At 47.9% G+C, this 17079-nt stretch overlaps 1 pseudogene; it reads right to left on the reverse strand.

Moving 5' to 3' along the window:
* Positions 1 to 1279: 1279 nt before the first annotated feature.
* LOC102998307 (T-lymphocyte surface antigen Ly-9-like) lies at positions 1280 to 11340 on the reverse strand (annotated as a pseudogene).
* Between the last annotated feature and the right edge of the window lie 5739 nt (positions 11341 to 17079).

Genomic DNA, 17079 nt, shown 5'->3' on the forward strand with positions numbered 1-17079 from the left:
AAAAGCAGAAAGAAAAACACACACACACAATGGTATAGGTCCCAGATTTTTATGAAACTTCCTGATAGTCTTCAAATCTTAAAAAGAATGTTCTCGGCTCTAATCCATCTAGTTATTCATGCATTTAAAAAATATTGAAATATCTACCACAAGCCAATAACTCTATTACCCTTTAGGTTTAGAGTTGTAAACAAAATAGATACAGTTCTTGTCCTCATGGGCTGAATGTCTTGTGGGGGAGACAGACAATAAACAAGTAAACTAATGTGGTGCTCCAAGGACAATGATGCTTCAAGGATAAAGGACGACGCTGCCTGAAAAAGTGTCAGCGTTATACCCCCTACTGGACTCTTAATTGCCCTGCCCACCATGCTGTAATGGTTACGAAATTCCTGAGCCCACCTGGGCGATGCCCACCTGGGCAACAGGACCTGTCCCAAATAAGGAAAGGCATATGTCCTGTCCCATTCCCACCCTATAGAAGGAAGGTATATGTGCCTCGATCAGTCAGTAAATGAAATTTTCACCTTGGACCATTCCTTTGTTTTCTGGCTATAAAAACGGAGCAATAGCACATGTTCGGGCTTGACTGTCCCAGACTACTAGGAAGTCGACACGCTGTTCTGGCAGTGACCCTTCCCTCCAATAAATTCTATCTTCTTTACATTCTGCCTTGTGTCTAGAAATTATTTTCCAACCCGCGTTCAGACCACGACAACTAACAAACAAATATATATTTACAAATTGTGATAATTTGACAAAACTGAACCGGGTACAATGACTATGAATAAGAAGTAAGATCCGCTTCAATAAGGTGGTCAAAGGCTGCTCCAAGGAGACGAAATTTAAGTTGAATCTGGGCCCTCTGAGCCCATTTACTTAAATTTTAACAAAAAAATAATGTATATGTACAAAATTTAATAGTTTTGTTAATTATGTATTATCATTATATATTAACTATGTTTCAAACCATTCAAGTTTTCTTATGTGAATAAGCCCTCTTTTCTTTCTGAACACTTTAAAACACAGTTAAACAAAACATAAACAGATTATTTTAAGCTGAAGATATGTAGCAGTTTCTTGTTTGTTTTGAACTCGGTTTGCAAAAGAAATCAGTTTTACACTTAATCAGAATCAATGTCTCTCTCTCACTCACACCAGGAGATGCTGGTATCAGGTCACACTCTCTCTCTGTGTAGACTTCCTTATCTCTGTGTCTCACAGGATGACCCTCTTCTCACATTCTTCCTCTTGGCTTCTCCGCATGTCAAGGTGAAATCTATTTAATCTGCAAAGCTCCCAGGATCAAAAAGAGAAGAAACTCTTTCCTCAAGTAGCAGAGTAGGAAGGAACCTGAATAAACAATGATCACAGGTTAGGAATTGGGTAAAAGGAAGAGAAGAAAAGAAATGGGAAGACAGGGAAACAGGGGAAGGAGTATTCCAGGAAGAAAAGTCAGAGGTGTGAGTGGGCTGGAGACCCCTTGAGGAAGCTGGATCTGGGGATGAAGCTGAAATGTCCTCCAGGCCCCATAGAGAGGGAGGGAGAATGTTAATGTCTGAAGCCAATTATCCTGTTTCCTTGTGTCCCATTACACCCAGCATAGGCTACCCCTTAAAATCTTGTCAGGTTCACACTTCAAACACCTATTACATGCTGTGTATTGGAGATGCAGAGAAGGGTAAGCATGGGCTTTGTCATGGTTCAATGGAGAAGACAGACACATGCACAAAGGCCATTATACAGCATGCTCAGGGCTCTCCTAAAGTCATTTACTAGGGTTAGCTGCAGATCGTGATGATTGTAACGGTGAGTTCCCCAAGGGGTGGGAATATATCCAGACTTCTTCTTCACTATATCTTCAATGACTAGAACAACACAGGGTGCCTTAAAAATGCTCTGTAAATGCATGCTGCTTAATGAAGAAAGAGGTGCCAAAATATTTATACCTTAGATAGTGGGCAGACATCATAGGGTTTTAAGTGAAAAGAAACACAAGCATTGCTTTCATGTAGAATTAACGCCCTAGCAGCACAGTCAGGAGGATGATTGGGAGGGGAGGGGAGTTAGGAGACCAGGTGAGGAATACGTGAAGTGAGGAAGGTGTGAGCAATGGTTGGTAGCGTGAGGAAGACGAGGGCTCTAAAAAACCAGCTTTCTGCCTTTGGCAACAGGAAGAAAACAAGGGGTGTGGGGAGAGGCATGTGCATGGGGCAACATCGGTCCTGGGAAGGACTGTGACCCGAGAGAAGAGGTCCAGGAGAGAGCAGCCCACGTGGCTGAGGAGAGCAGGTCGAGGGTAACAGAATTGAGGAGTAGCCCCTGAGCTTAGCTATCAGGATGCTACTGGGGCAAACCAGCCACAAGGGGTTGACGAGTGAATGGCTGGTGAGGAACCAGAGACAGGGAGCAGAGACAACTGTTTAAGAGGTCAGTGGAGAAAAGGAGAGGAACAGATGTGTTTGGACCAAGGGGTTTCCTGTCATGGCCTGTGGAAACCAGGAGAGGCCACCCTTGCCCACCGGAGGAGCACACAGCCCTATTACCCTCTCGGAGCAGCTCTAGGCAGGGGTAGGGGCTGAGGCTTCTCTTAGGACACAGGCAAGGAGGTCTGGGACCCCTCCTCGCTGGACTCTGCAGGACTGAGTGGGGATGGGGGAAGAACCTTCCCTCAGGGAGTCCCGGGAATGAGCCAATACCCAGCTGAGTCTGCTGCAAGTCCAGACATGGGGGTCTGGGGCCGACAGAAGGTGGGCAGAGAGGGATGGTAGTGCCAGAACCCTCATCTCCTGCCACCCCAGAGACGCTCCCTCCTGCAAACTAATCCTGCCCTATTTTTCTTTAACCACTCCTAGAACCCTGAGGAAGGCAGGCAGGGACGCTGTGAATGTGGACCGAGTCTGCAGTGAAAGGTTCTCAGAAGGAAGCAGTTACCTGAGCTGAGGGGCCTGACAGGGATGGAGCTGGAGCTCTGGCTGATGGGGTTCTTGGCAGTACAGCGATACCTGTCACTGACCCCAGAGCTCGAGGACACGCTGAGAGTGGTCCCCCCGTGAGACACAACTGCCCCCTGGCCTTGGGGATCCCAGCTCTACTTAACATCCTCTCCAGCCTGGTCCATCCAGCAAGCCAGGGTGATGAAGCAGGTCCCATCCTTCATGATCTGAGAGCTGGCCGTGATATTGGGCTCTTGAAGACTGTCTGTGCCAAGAAGGGATAGTTCAAGCTATGAGAAGGCTCTGGCCTGGCCAAGCAGAGGAGAAGAAAGGTCAGAGTTCAAACGTAGGCCCTCTACCACCCCCACCACCACCATAGACGCGCAGGGTGAAATCCTTGGTCATGTTGATCAGGGGACTCTGCAGAGTTATCCAGGCTCTATAGGAGCCAGAGTCCTGCAGCCTCAGGGAGCTGATCTGAAAAGAGTAGTCGTGGCGGAGGACATTCACTCTCCTGCTCTTGGGTCCCTGAGTCCCAGCAACCAGGACTGGTTTGCCTGCCGGTCCTGGTTGCAAAATAGCCACAAGCCCTGGAGAGCTCCAGGTAACCTTTTCAACCTCCTGCCCCACCGGGACCTCCAGGGGCAGAGTGGCCGACTTCCCAAGGGTGCTGACCACTATCTCCCCTACTGATTCCCCTCCCAGGATTCCTGGTCCTGAAGATGGAGAGAGAAAACCACAGCTTCAGCGTCAGGGCCCCCCTGCCCACTTGGGGCAGCCACAGGTCCCATCCAGCCCCTCCTGCCCAGACCCCTCCAGCCTCCCCATCAGCTCCAACGGGTCTCCTCCCTCCCCCCTGACCACACGGACCAACCCTGGCCCACCCACTCTCTCAAGGGTGTTCGCCCCTCTCCTTGGGGCCTGAAGGGGACAAGACTCCTTCCTCCAGCTTCCGTCCACTCCAGAGCTGCTGAGCAGGGTGTGTGCTTGGGTTTCAGGTACCTGTGCATGAGGGCGGCACCAAGACAGGGAGGAAACTGCTGTTACTGACTGGGTTCTTGACCACTCAGGTAAAGTTCAGAGCACCGTTCCCAGGTCTCAAGGAGACACTGAGGACAGACTCTCCGTGGGACACAACAGTCCGGGGCCCCAGGGCTGTCCAGCTGTAGGTCACAGTGCCTCCTCTGCTTTCTGCCATGTATGTTAGTATGATGAGGTAGTGTCCATTCCCACTCATCCTGGAGCTCATTGTGACACGGGGCCGGGCCAGCTGCTCTGTGTGTGCAAAGAAGAACCAACAGAGGACTGGAAAACTGCTCTGGGCCTCCCCTTCACAGGGCAGAAGCAGGAGGCATGGCTGCCAAGACCCTGCACCACCCTGAATACACATAAGGAACAACAGAGGCAGAAGCTGGCCACGTCTATTCTCAAGCTTTGGGCTTTATAAGGCATGTCACTTAATATCTCCTCAGATTCCCAGAACAATCTTATGAAGTAGCTAAGGAAGGTGTTATATCTACTCTATTTAAGTTACTTACCCAGAGTCTCATCGATCCCAAATCCAGTGGATCTGACCTCAAAGCTGAATTCCCACCCTGCACTGAGTAGATGAAAGCTGTCTGTACGGGCAAGCAAGGAACCGTGTTGTAATTACATCTTTCCCCAGTAGGGGGCTCTGCAGTATACACTGAGCTTCCAGATGCTGAACGAGGCTCCCAGAGGATGTGGCCCTATACCTTTGAGGTTTCTCCTACGTCCTTGCATTCCCTTCCGCCTCCACTCCATCGCTTCTTACCCCAGGACCAGGCACCAGGATGCTCTCCTTAAGGTACCCATAGTCTCGTTATTTGCCCACCTGCCTCCCCAGGCCAGAATCAGGAGGGTTTGAGGGCAGCCGCAAGAGCAGTTGCAGACAACAGACAATCAGGACAGGCAACAAAGTCACAAGGCTTGGGAGAAGACTGCTCTGCTATTGGGCCTCTGCCCTGGGGTCCACCTAACAGTAGCCCCAGGGGCAACTCAACCGTGCAAAATAGGACAACACAGCCCAGAATGTCCCCCAGGAGAAGGCAAGCTGGAGATGTCCATTGCTGGGTAACTTTCTGCTGCCTCACTCCAGTGTGTCTTCCATAGACCAGGCCCTGGGATCCAAACCCTTCCCCTGTGACTCCTCCTGCAGGCCCTTGTCTCCTCAGTGTCCTCTCAAGCTCAGGAAGATAAATACAGGGACATATGAGAAACCCAGGGTGTGGCATTGGGGTACCTGAGTTCTATTCCCAGCCCTCTGCATCCTTCTAGCTCTCTGTCACGGGTATGTCATTTTTTCTCTCTGAGACTCAGTCTCCTTAGCCTAGAAATCCAAACCCCTTTCCTGCCTGTTAACAAGGCAGTCACGAACCGCCAGTGACTTGGGAAATACCCTGTGAAGGATGAAAGCCTGGCCCCTTATCATCACTCTTGTCCCAGGAGCCCTCTCTGGAAGACCCCACCTCTGATTGGTTAGCACAGCTTTATATCCTGCCCAGAATCCACACTGAGCTCATCCTGCCAGAATGACCATCAGCATAGTGAGGGGGCTCTCCCACCACCCCTGGGGTGAACAGTCCTACCCCAGGTCCCAGCAGCCCCTCACCCAGTGTCCCTTTGCCCCGTCTGAGGAATGGGCCTCAGCCATTCCAGGCCAATTTATGGCAGAAATGCTTTCTCCCCAGCCATGTGAACCTGACCGCGGCAATTCCATCATCCCTGACTTAAAAAAAAAAAAAAATGCCTTCATCTAATAGGAATATTTCCTGTCACATAACCCAGGAAAATGTCTGAGAAGGTTCTCCACTTTCTCTCCATCACTTAGCTTCCTGTGTTCATCCTCACTCATCACTGGTACCTTTCCTGCTACCCACTGTAGAGGAACAGCTCTGCCATGGCATCATGGTGACCTTGCCTGGTGAACTTGCCATCCATGGCATCCTTGTTCTTCAAGCAAAGACTAGAATCACAGCTAATCCGAGTCTTGCAAAAGGCCTTGTGGTCGTCCCAGAACATGACAGGAGGGTGGCCTGTGAGGCATTACCTTGAAGCCATCTCCCACGGGCCTCCCACCGGTCCCTCCTGGGAGGCTGTCATGAGCAGTTTGTCATGAGGTTCGGGGCTTCCTGCTCCACCCCCGCAGAACAGAGCTGCTGACTACAAAACCTCTTCTCTGCAGTCTAGAATTTGTTTCTCAGCAACCCCCATTATGTTCATCCGGTCCCTTTTTTCTCAGTGTCATCATTTCTGGGGTGTGGAATGAGGACCCAGGGATCTGGGACCTTTGGCCCCTCTCCCTCTCACTACCTATATAAGTAATAAGCTGTTTGAATCTAAAAGTACCTGACTGTGTCTTCACTGGCCGATCTTGCTGCTGCGTATGCCTGGCACCCCCCGACTCCTTGTCCCCTTTGTAGTTTCCCCTGCTAAAACAATCATTTAAATTTCCTTAATGAATATGATAATAGTGTTCTCGTACATCTGTACAGAGCTTTACAAAGCTCTTTCCCATGAATTTTATTCTCACAGAAGGTAGTGTTCCTATCTTAGCAAGGAGAAAGCTCAAGGCCACACAAGTAGGTTGTGGCAGAAGCCAGTTCTCAGGGCCTGAAATACCATTCTCTGCCCAGACTCAGGGGTTCTGCTGCAACTGGTCTGGGACACGTCCTGGGCCCCAAGACTTTTCAGGATATTCTCCCAGGTAACTCTACTTTCCATGTTTTCCCCCAGTGAGCACGTGTTAGCCTTGTAATTAGAAAGAAAATTATAAATGTAACCAAAAGGGAAGTGGCAAAGGCTATAAAAATGACTGAAAGGGACTTCCCTGGTGGCGCAGTGGTTAAGAATCCACCTGCCAATGCAGGGGACACAGGTTCGAGCCCTGGTCCGGGAAGATCCCACATGCCATGGAGCAACTAAGCCCGTGCACCACAACTACTGAGCCTGCGCTCTAGAGCCCACGAGCCACAACTACTGAAGCCTGCGTGCCACAACTACTGAAGCCCAAGTGCCTAGAGCCTAAGCCACCGCAATAAGCCGACGCACCGCAACAAAGAGTACGCCCGCTCACCACAACTAGAGAAAGCCCGTGCACAGCAATGAAGACCCAAAGCAGCCAAAAATAAATAAATAAAATAAATAAATTTATTAAAAAAAAAAAAAATGACTGAAAGACAGTCACCACACACACCCACCTGTTGCCGTTCCCCAGACACTCACCACAGACGTGCAGGCTGTACTCCCAGGCATGGGTGATGCAGGAACTCCACAGATTAACATGGGCTCGGTAGGACCCTGCATCCTCCCAGCTCAGGTGGCTGATCTGCAGGGAGCAGCCTGGGCCCAGCACACTCAAACGACCCCAGTACTGCCTTTCTGCCTGGTAAAAGGTGTCTGGCCCTCTGGGTTCTACCAAGGTTACCGTGGCTATTGCCCCGGGGACCGAACGACACATCCAGGAGATGCTCTCCACCTGCTGTCCATCCTGCAGCTGCAGGGGCAAAATGACAGACCCCCCTAGGGTCCCTGTCACCACCATGGGGGCTGGGTCCTCTCTGGAAGCCCCTGGTTCTGCAAACACAGAACAGAGGCTTCAGAGGCAGCCTATTACATTGGAGGCTCACAACAGGCCTGAGAGAGAGAGTCAGGGCCATGATTATTATTCCTATTTTATAGGTGAGAAAACAGAGACCCACAGAATTTAGGTGCCTTGCTCGAGACTACATAGCTAGTTAGGCATAGAACTAGAACAGAACTTGGTCACTCCTCCACACCAAAGTGGTCTCCTTCAGCATTTACATTAATTAACATATGAGGAAATAATCAATGAAGGCTGTCCTAAGGGTTGCAGGTACTAAGTGTGATGGAGAGTAAGCAAAATTCTTGGGAGGGGCCTATGGGGGCGGTGATCTCTGCTGTTTCTCTGAGTCACTCTCTTGCCGATTCAGGGAATAGGACCAGAACTCACTTAGCCCAGCTCCATCCACAGCAGGAACCGCTTTCCAGCATCCCCCATAATTGCTTATTTGGCCACTTCTGAAACAAAAGCCAGCTCCTCTGAGGCCCAGCCAGGAATCTGGGAACATATCTTTCTAGAGCAGGAGGGCTGGTGCTGTGCTAGCCAAGCCAGGTTAAGCGTGGTCAGTGGGACAGTCATTTGGATACTAGCCTATACTGCCCTTGAGAGAAGAGTGTAACACCAGGGCACTAGTCAGACTGTCCAAGTTCAAGCCCTTGCTCTACCAGGTGCTAGCTGTGTGATCTTTGGCAGGTTACTTAACCTCTCTGAGTCCTGGTTTTCTCACCTGTGAAACAGGGAGTGCCATCTTCCAGGATTTTGTGAGTGTTAAATGAGATAATGCAAGTAAATGCCTCACTATGGTATTATTAAAGATACTTAACGTCACTGAAATAAGTTGGCGACCGCATCTTGTTTGCCTCCTTACCAAAACTAGTCAGTGCTCTTGCAGAGAAATGTAAAAAAAACACTCCTAAGTAGTGCGACCCACCTCTATTTTTGCAACACCGATACACAGTCCCAGGAGGCAGAAAGTCTGAAACTGACTCAGGTCTGCTGCATAGTTATTTAAAGAGAAAAGGCTGCCTGGCCCAGGGAGGGATGCAGGTCCTGATTCAAACTGGAATCCAGAAGCACTGGCTGCATCACTGATTCCTAGGCCTGGTGGTGAGGTTTCTCTGCTGAAAGTTGAACTGAGAAGTCCTGTGATAGCAGCTGCGGTGACGAGGGGTAAGAGAGTGGTGGCTGTCTTGTGGGAGTGGGGATTCCACACGGGGGGACGTACAGCATCCTGTGTGGCCACCACAGAGTCCACTGGACGGCCCGGTGTTCATTTCTTCCGTGGAGCTATTCTGGCTCCACTTGGAGGATTGTGCAAATAGTCTGGAAGCATGCCAAGGCAGTGCTGGCACTCATCCCAAGTTGGCCCAGGACCTAAAGTCTGGCCTGGAGGAATTCCACCTTGACCAAGCAGCTATGCTCACCCTTGCACCCTTGAGTGCAGTAACTCGTTAAGCCTAGTTCAAGTGCTGCTTCCTTTCTGGAGCCTTAGCTGAGCTCCATACTTCCGGTCTGGCCATGCCTTCCTCCTAGTTTCCTTCAGCCTGTGCTTTTGTTGGCTTGTTTTGTTTCAAGTTTTTACTTCATTCTGCCTCATACAACTAGCTGGGTTGTTTATCTTTCCCCATAGTTCATGAGCTCCCCAAGGACAAGAGAAGGTAGAAGGGAATTAGTATCTGAGCAATAAAGTAAAGTAAGGCTGAGGGTTTAGCCACATGGTTAGGTGCAGTGGGATGTGTGTATCCTGTTTGTGGATTCAATGAGGGAAATAGACACAAAGGGATCAGATCAGTACATGAAACCCCAGTGCCAGACACTGCTGAGTACATTAAGCACATTATTTTATTTAACTTTCCCAACAAACTAGTAAGGTCCATATTCTTATTCCCACTTCACAGATGAAGACCATGAGACTCAAAGAGGTTAAGAAAATTACTTTCCCAGAGTCACCAGCTAGGAAGCAATAGAGGTCACATGAAACCCAAGTTCACCTGACCCCGAAGCTTATGCTCTGTGGACTACACTGTGCTGCCAGCAGCAGAATTCCACCACACCTAAATCCTCCCCGTGTGCCACTGACCCCTTTCCCCACCACACACACACAGCACAGGACCAGCACACAAGAGGCCTCAACAAATGTTTCGGGAATTGAACCGAAGAAATATGAACATTTCTTAAGGCAAGACCTGTCTCACCCATTCTTTTGCCACGTGCCCTAGGGATGCCCCTGTCAACAGTGACCTCCAAGGGCCTGGCCTGGACGCCACAGAGGAAGGGAAGCTCACAGATGTGCTTGCTTCGTGGAGGGATATGAAAGTGGAGGCAAGGGGAAGCTTCCAGGAATCCGGCCTCTGAGTTTCAATTCTGTGACTTTGGCTGGGGACATTGTGGTTCTCTGAGTTTCCTTGCTGCTGCTGCATTCCCACAGCTGGGCAGTGCTGACTTCCGTTCTCACAGATCACCAGCTGTGTGCCAGAAGATGTCACCTAATCTCTCAGTCCATCGTCTGTAAAATATGCTTAATACTATCTGCCTTATCTATATCACAAGATTGTTGTAGGGATCAGATTATTTTATTTATTTATTTATTTATTTAATTTATTTGTTTTATTTATTTATATTTGGCTGTGTTGAGTCTTTGTTGCTGCGCACGGGCTTTCTCTAGTTGTGGTGAGCGGGGGCTACTCTTCGTTGCGGTGCGCGGGCTTCTCACTGTGGTGGCTCCTTTTGTTGCGGAGCATGGGCTCTAGGTGCGCGGGCTTCAGTAGTTGTGGCGCACGGGCTTAGTTGCCCTGCGGCATGTGGGATCTTCCTGGATCGGGACTCGAACCTGTGTCCCCTGCATTGGCAGGTGGATTCTTTACCACTACACCACCAGGGAAGCCTGGGATCAGGCTATTTTAAATTTGAGTAAAAGTTCTTTATAAACTGCCAAGTTTTAAACACATTTAAAGGATTCTACAGCAGGCTTAGGGGACACCCTAAAGGCTGGGGTGGCGGCCACCCTGAAGACAGGTGACCCTGATAACCAGTGCAAGCTGGTTTCCTCCTAAATGAGGATGAAAGCGAAAGACTGAAACTCTGGAGACTAAGAGCAGAACCTGGCCCCTCACCAGGGGTTTCTTAAGAGCTCTGTTCCTCTGGCCTCCGGTTCTCAAGTCTGTTTCCTGCCACCACTCAGGTCCTTGGGGGCATGGGAGTGAGCAGTAAGAACCCAGAGGGACAGGAACAGCCACGAGGTGCCGGGTTTGAGATCCCCTACTGAAGTCATTTATGCGACAGGAAAGCCCAATTCACAATAAAGGTGACTCTCAGAGGCTTGGGGGAGAGAGACATAAGAGGATCATGCTTGAAATGGCAAGATGCAAATGAGGTCCTGGAACTGGCTGTGGCAGATCTCCTGTCTCATGCCTCCACCATCGGTCTGTCTGGGGACGTCCAGGGTCCTTGTGACTCACTAGCAGAAGAAGTGTGAAAGTGACAGGACACAATCTGGGTTTGCATGGTCTGAGATGAGAGCACACGCACCCCTCATACACACACACACCTCACACACACACACACACACACACACACACACACACACACAGAGTCTGGCTCCCAGCGAGGTGGCATCTTCAGTGAAAATGACCCATTGCTGGAGAAACCCAACATGCAGGCAGGTAGAGGTTCCTGGGAGGCAGTGGCAAGGACACACTTACCAGTGAGAAGACCATGGAGGAGCAAGGACCACAGTAGAGAAAGACCCATAATATGCAGCGGACTGGCCTGCCTCATGACAGCTGATAGGCTGTGTGCATGTAAATATCAGCCCACAAACATTTCCCATTTTTAGAGTTCACCGCTTTAATCACATGTAGCTTTTGAGTCACATGATATGAAAAAAAGGGGATATGAAAGAAAGAAGTGTGAGAGGCAGCAGAGTGAGCTATTTAAAAGCCAAAGCTGACGACGTCGCAGCCTTGCTTTAAACCCTTCTAAGGTCCCCCATCCCCTACAAGGTAAAGTCCAGGGTCACAGTCCTGACAGATGAAAGCCTTCAGGATCCGCTGGCTTCCCAACATGAGCTTGGCCTCATGTTGTCACCGAGTCTCACATCTTGGACTCCCCCCCACATACCTTATGATTTCTCACCATTGTAAATTGACTCCTGCAATTCGGCTTACTGGACTACCCTAGTCCCTGTCACCTGGCTCACCTGCCTCCCTCTAATATCCTCCCATTCCCCGACTAAAGTCATCACCGCCTTGAGAAAGGCTTTGCCTGAAACGCCACACTAGAACAGTTGCCCTCTTCTGGGCCTCTCAGTTTCCCCCTACTCGCCTCTACGGTAACACCCATCCTGCTGTACCATAAACATCTGCTTACTTGCATACTCTTCCTAGTAGTCTCTCAGCCCTTTGAGGGTAGGGCCTACTTTTTTCACTTTTCAGTTCCCAGTGACTAGCTCAGTATCAGCATACAGTAAGGACTTAGTTCCTACATGCTTGGTAAGTCCATGAGCAGACACGGAGTCAACAGGCAGAGAAGAACGAGCCCAGAATGGCCCAAGGACAAAAATGTGACAGGCACAGGCTTGGCTGTAGCTTATTTAGCACAGAAACAAGGCTGGAAGGATCCAGGGGACAAGACTTTTGGGACCACCTCTACCTCCAACCATGAAGGACCACCAGATATCATTTTACTATCTTGCCCTGTTAGTGGTACGGTTGAGGGAGTTGTGTGAAAAGTCCTGGTCCATGGGTGGATGGAGAGAGAGGGGCCAGAGAGAGGGGCAGGTATGGAGCTCCCCTCCCCACTTCTCCACACCAAGGAGTCCTGATGGCTTTGCTAGGCTATGCAGACTCCTCTGACATCTCCATGAGAAGGTGATTGTGACTAGTGTCTCCTGTCGCTAGTCACAATCTAGGCAGAAGTAAGGCTCCCTTACTTCTCGGACTTTGATAAGTATCTCCCTGGCCTTCAGTGTGTGGAGGCTAGGTGCCCCGACAAGACTTGAAGAGAATCTATGTTGCTTTTAAGAACGTCACCAATGGTCTCCCATCAGTCACATCCTATAACCCTTTGGTCCTTATCTTCTATGACCACTTGGTGGAATTTGACGTTGGAACACTCCCTGCTTGAAACCGTCCCTTGAGGGTGCTCCGGGATGCTATTCTCACTAGGTTCTCCTCACTCAATTATTCAACACACATATGAGCTCCTGCTGGGAGCTGCAAAGGCACTGTGCTGAGACTGGTGATTCAAAGATGAAAAGAAGTTTCTGCAAGCATGTTGCTCACAGGCCAGTGGGAAAGTCACATCAATAGAAAAATAAAGTTATGTGAATGATTTGGCCTCAGGAGGGATTGGGTGCAGTGGGGTGTGTGTGAAGCTTTTTGATCTGAATCCTGCCTCTGCTGCTTGCTAGCCCTGTGACCTTAGCAAACTACCTTCCAGTCAATAAGATTCCCCCACTATCATTTATTTCCCAGAAGGTGGTTTTAGTGCTTTAAAAAATCATTCATAGGTTATACTGCTTTTAAGAATTCGTATTCAGGGACTTCCCTGGTGGTCCAGTGGTTAAGAGTTCGCTCTCCCAATGCAGGGGGCCTGGGTTCGATTCCTGATCAGGGAACTAGATCCCCCGTGCTGCAACTAAAGATCCCGCACGCGGCAACGAAGATGCTGTGTGCCGCAACTAAGACCTGGCCCAGCCAAATAAACAAATACTTTAAAAAAAAAAAAGAATTCATATTCAATTTACTAAAAAAAAAACCAAGCAGACAAATTAAAAACCCGTCAGCCTTAAGGCCAGTTCAGCTTACAAACATATTGTTCCATTTACAAGTCAGGAAACTTTTAATAACCCTTTTTAGGGGCTATTGATAATATTTGACTCATTTTACAAATGTATAAATTGATTCCCTTAAGGACTTCAAACCTCACTATTGAATGTCATATATTTAATTTCCTTCTAAAGTATTTTAATCAACAAATAAGCCTCCCCAAATACTTAAAGAGAGCTTATAAATCTAATAACTAAAGTTTTAAATATGGTAATTCTTAAGTTGTTTTAAAATATTCAATACTTCATATATACTTAAGATTTCCAACTAAAATCAAAGTGTAAATCAATTACTCAATTAACACAGTTCAAATCAGAACCACAAAGTTAACTATTACTTTAATAAACTGGATTTCTTAAACAATACATATGCTTAAACAAAAAGTATTAACTGATATCTTGAGCATGTCTATTCTGAATTCCTTATCTTTCCAGGATTGAAAGATTCATAACTACAAAGGAAACAATCATCTCAATCCCAGCTATTCCCTGGGCCACCTTCTCAACCAAGGACTGTTGCTTAATGACCAGATATCACTGAGACTTTAGCTGATGGTCCCTTTATTTACTTTGCTGATGCCCTCTAAAAGGCTGGTCTCATGCCCTTGTCCCCTAGATTCAATTTGCACACTGTGATATTACCTAATTTTTCCCCTTCCTGCAGCTACAGAACTTGATTTTTCCTTTGCATTTCTTTTTGCTCTTAAGATATTTAACTCTCTTTCCATTTAGGTGTAAAGAGCTTTGAACTTGCCAAAATTCTATACTCTTTTCATATTCTTCCAATCTTTAGGAATAGTACATATTAGAACCCCACATAACATTAAAAATAAAGTCCAAAAAAAATGCAGTTGTGTAAAATGCAGGGTCATCTTAATTGCAAAGTTATTAAAGGGCTGGTTTGGGGCTCATGGTGAATCTATGCAACTAAATTTGGGACTATGGCTGCAGGATCCAAATTGCAGCCCAGGCTGGAGTTTGGTGCTACCTGAAGGCAATGCCCAGTAAATAGGAGCCTGTGACTGGCTGGATTTCCAGGACAGTAGCAGGGGTTCCAGACTTTCCAGTCATTTGCACCCTTTGCTGGCCTGGTACAAGGACACTGAGAAACTGGAGATGCTGGGGCCAACCTGCCTCCACTCTGCTTCCCAACACTAGGTGCCTTTGCATCCATGGCCCAATGAGAATATTAGCCCTCGCTGTGTGAAGACAGGGGCTGGGTGAGTACAAGACCCCATTTGCCAACTGCATTATATCAAAACTCACATTATTTTAGATTTTTATTGTACTTACTTACTATACTTAAATGATACTTCATTTGGATTCTGTGTATCACAAGACTGCGTCTACCTATGTTCACAACTTCAAAGAAGGTCCTTCCAATGACTTTTCCCTCACTAAGCCTCAGTTTCCTCATCTCTAAAATGGGAATAATAGGAGTACCAACCAAATAGGGTTGATTTGAGGATTAAAAGAGAAAACGTATGTAAAACTCCAAGCACAAAGCCTTACCCACAGCAATTACTCAACAGATGTGATTATTTTTATTATTATCAGTATCTTTGAACCCTCTCCCACCTTTCTTCTCTCTTCCCATCCAGGCTGTCCCTGCTCTCATGCTCTTACCTGGGCTCCCTAGTGACCTGTCTTCTCACCTCTAAGTCTCATTCCTTCCATCCACCTTCCACTCTGCTGCTGGAGTAATCTTTCTTCGAGTCCTTGAGTCATGCCATGCCTCTGCTTAAAAACACTTGCTGGACCATCACTGCCTGTAGTCTTATGTCTTAGTCCATTTGGGTCACTATAACAGAAATACCATAGGCTGTGTGTCTTATAAACAAGAAATTGAGTTCTGGAGGCTGGGAAGTCGAGGATCAAGACACCAACATGTTTAGCATCTGGTGAGAGCCTGCTTCCTGGTTCATAGACAGCCATCTTCTCACTGTGTCTTCACATGGCACAAGGGGTGAGGGAGCTCTCTGGGGTCTCTTGTATAAGGACACTAATCCCATTCTTCAGGGCTCCACCCTCAAGACCTCATCATCTCCCAAATGTTCCACTTCCTAAAACCATTGCATTTGGGATTAGACTTCAACATGTGAATGTTGGGGAGACACAAACATTTAGTCCATAGCTCCTAGGTTGTAAGACCCTTTATCTGAGCTGCGGCAACCATTCCTGGCCCCATGTCCTGCAGTTCTCTCTAGGCAACCATATTCTAGTCACAAGGCCAGTACTAGAGTGAGGTGAGAGAGGTGTCTAAAGCACAAATTTAAGGAGGCCTTCCCTCTCAGGATTCTGCAACATCAGCTCATGACCAGCCTCTGAAGAAGCTCTCCATGGGCAGAGGCCTGTTATCCTAATTGACCCCCTTCCTCCCAGACTTCCTGGGTTCAAATTCTCACTAACTACAAAACTCAGAGCAAGCTACTTACTCTCCTTATACCTCAGTTTTCTCATCTATTAAGTGGGGATGATAAAAAATACCTATCTCATAAAGCTGTTGTGAAGACTAATGAGTTAATATGTGTCAAGTTTTAGAAGAGGGCCTAGCACCCGAGAAGCACTCACTGAATGTTAGCTAAAACCACACACTCTGCCATCCTGAAGTTTTCTAAGTCCTCTAAGGTTATAGCCTAAGTAAACATATAAATCTCAAGATACAACAAGCTACAGCTTAACCAGCTATTACACTATCAATTAAAAGAAGAAGTCAGCTTTCCAAGGCAAATAAAGGGAATTATGCTACGCCCCCCAACTTACCTTCTCAACTCAGCCAGTTCTACAACTGTCACCTGCAACATCCATCCTCAGCACAGTTTCCCTGGTGTTTTTTCAGGATTAATTCAAAGTCTTTCAGTTGCATTGACAGGAAGCCAACACAAACTGGCTTAAGCAAAATAGGGAATTTATTAGACCATTGTATTAGTTATCCATTGCTGTGTAACAAACTGCAAAACTTAGCAGCTTAAAACAATAAACATTTATTATCTCACAGCTTCTGTGGATCAAGAATCCAGGCACAGCTTAGCTGGGTGCCTCTGGCTCAGGGTCCCTCACTAAGCTACAGTCAAGGTGTCAGCCAGGGCTGCAGTCATCTCAAGGCCCTCCTAGGGGAGGATCCACTTTCAATTTCATTCCTGTGGCTCTTGGCAGGTCTCAGGTTCTCATCGACCTTTGGCCAGAGACATTAGTTCCATGCTGGATGCTGGCTGGAGGCCTTCCTTATCTTGGGGCCCTGCAGTTCACAGCATAATACCTGGCTCCTCTCATGAGCTCAAGGAGGGATGGGGGTGGAGAAAGAGAGCCCAAGATGGAAGCCACATCCCATCCCTTCTGCCACATTCTGCTCAATAGAAGCAAGTCACAAAATCTATCCCACACTCAAGAAGAGGTGATTACACTAGGGCATGAATATCAGGAGGCAGAGATCTTTAAGCTGCATCTTCAGAGCCAAGTTTAGAACCTAAGTCTCCTGAGGCTGAAGCAAGTGATAGCCGCTGTTGGTTTGCAAATCCCATGAAGGTTATTAATTGACTTGGGACCTCTACCCCAGCCTGAGCATGTGGGAGGAGTTGGTGGTGCTGGGTATAAACAACCCTCCCTGGGACACACACACACACACACACACACACACACACACACACACACACACGCAATTGCGGAAGCTGTGGTATTTCCTCCTTCAGCATGTTATCTGAAAGTAGATCATC

Source organism: Balaenoptera acutorostrata, chromosome 1 (assembly GCF_949987535.1).
Source record: "Balaenoptera acutorostrata chromosome 1, mBalAcu1.1, whole genome shotgun sequence".
NCBI lineage: Eukaryota > Metazoa > Chordata > Mammalia > Artiodactyla > Balaenopteridae > Balaenoptera > Balaenoptera acutorostrata.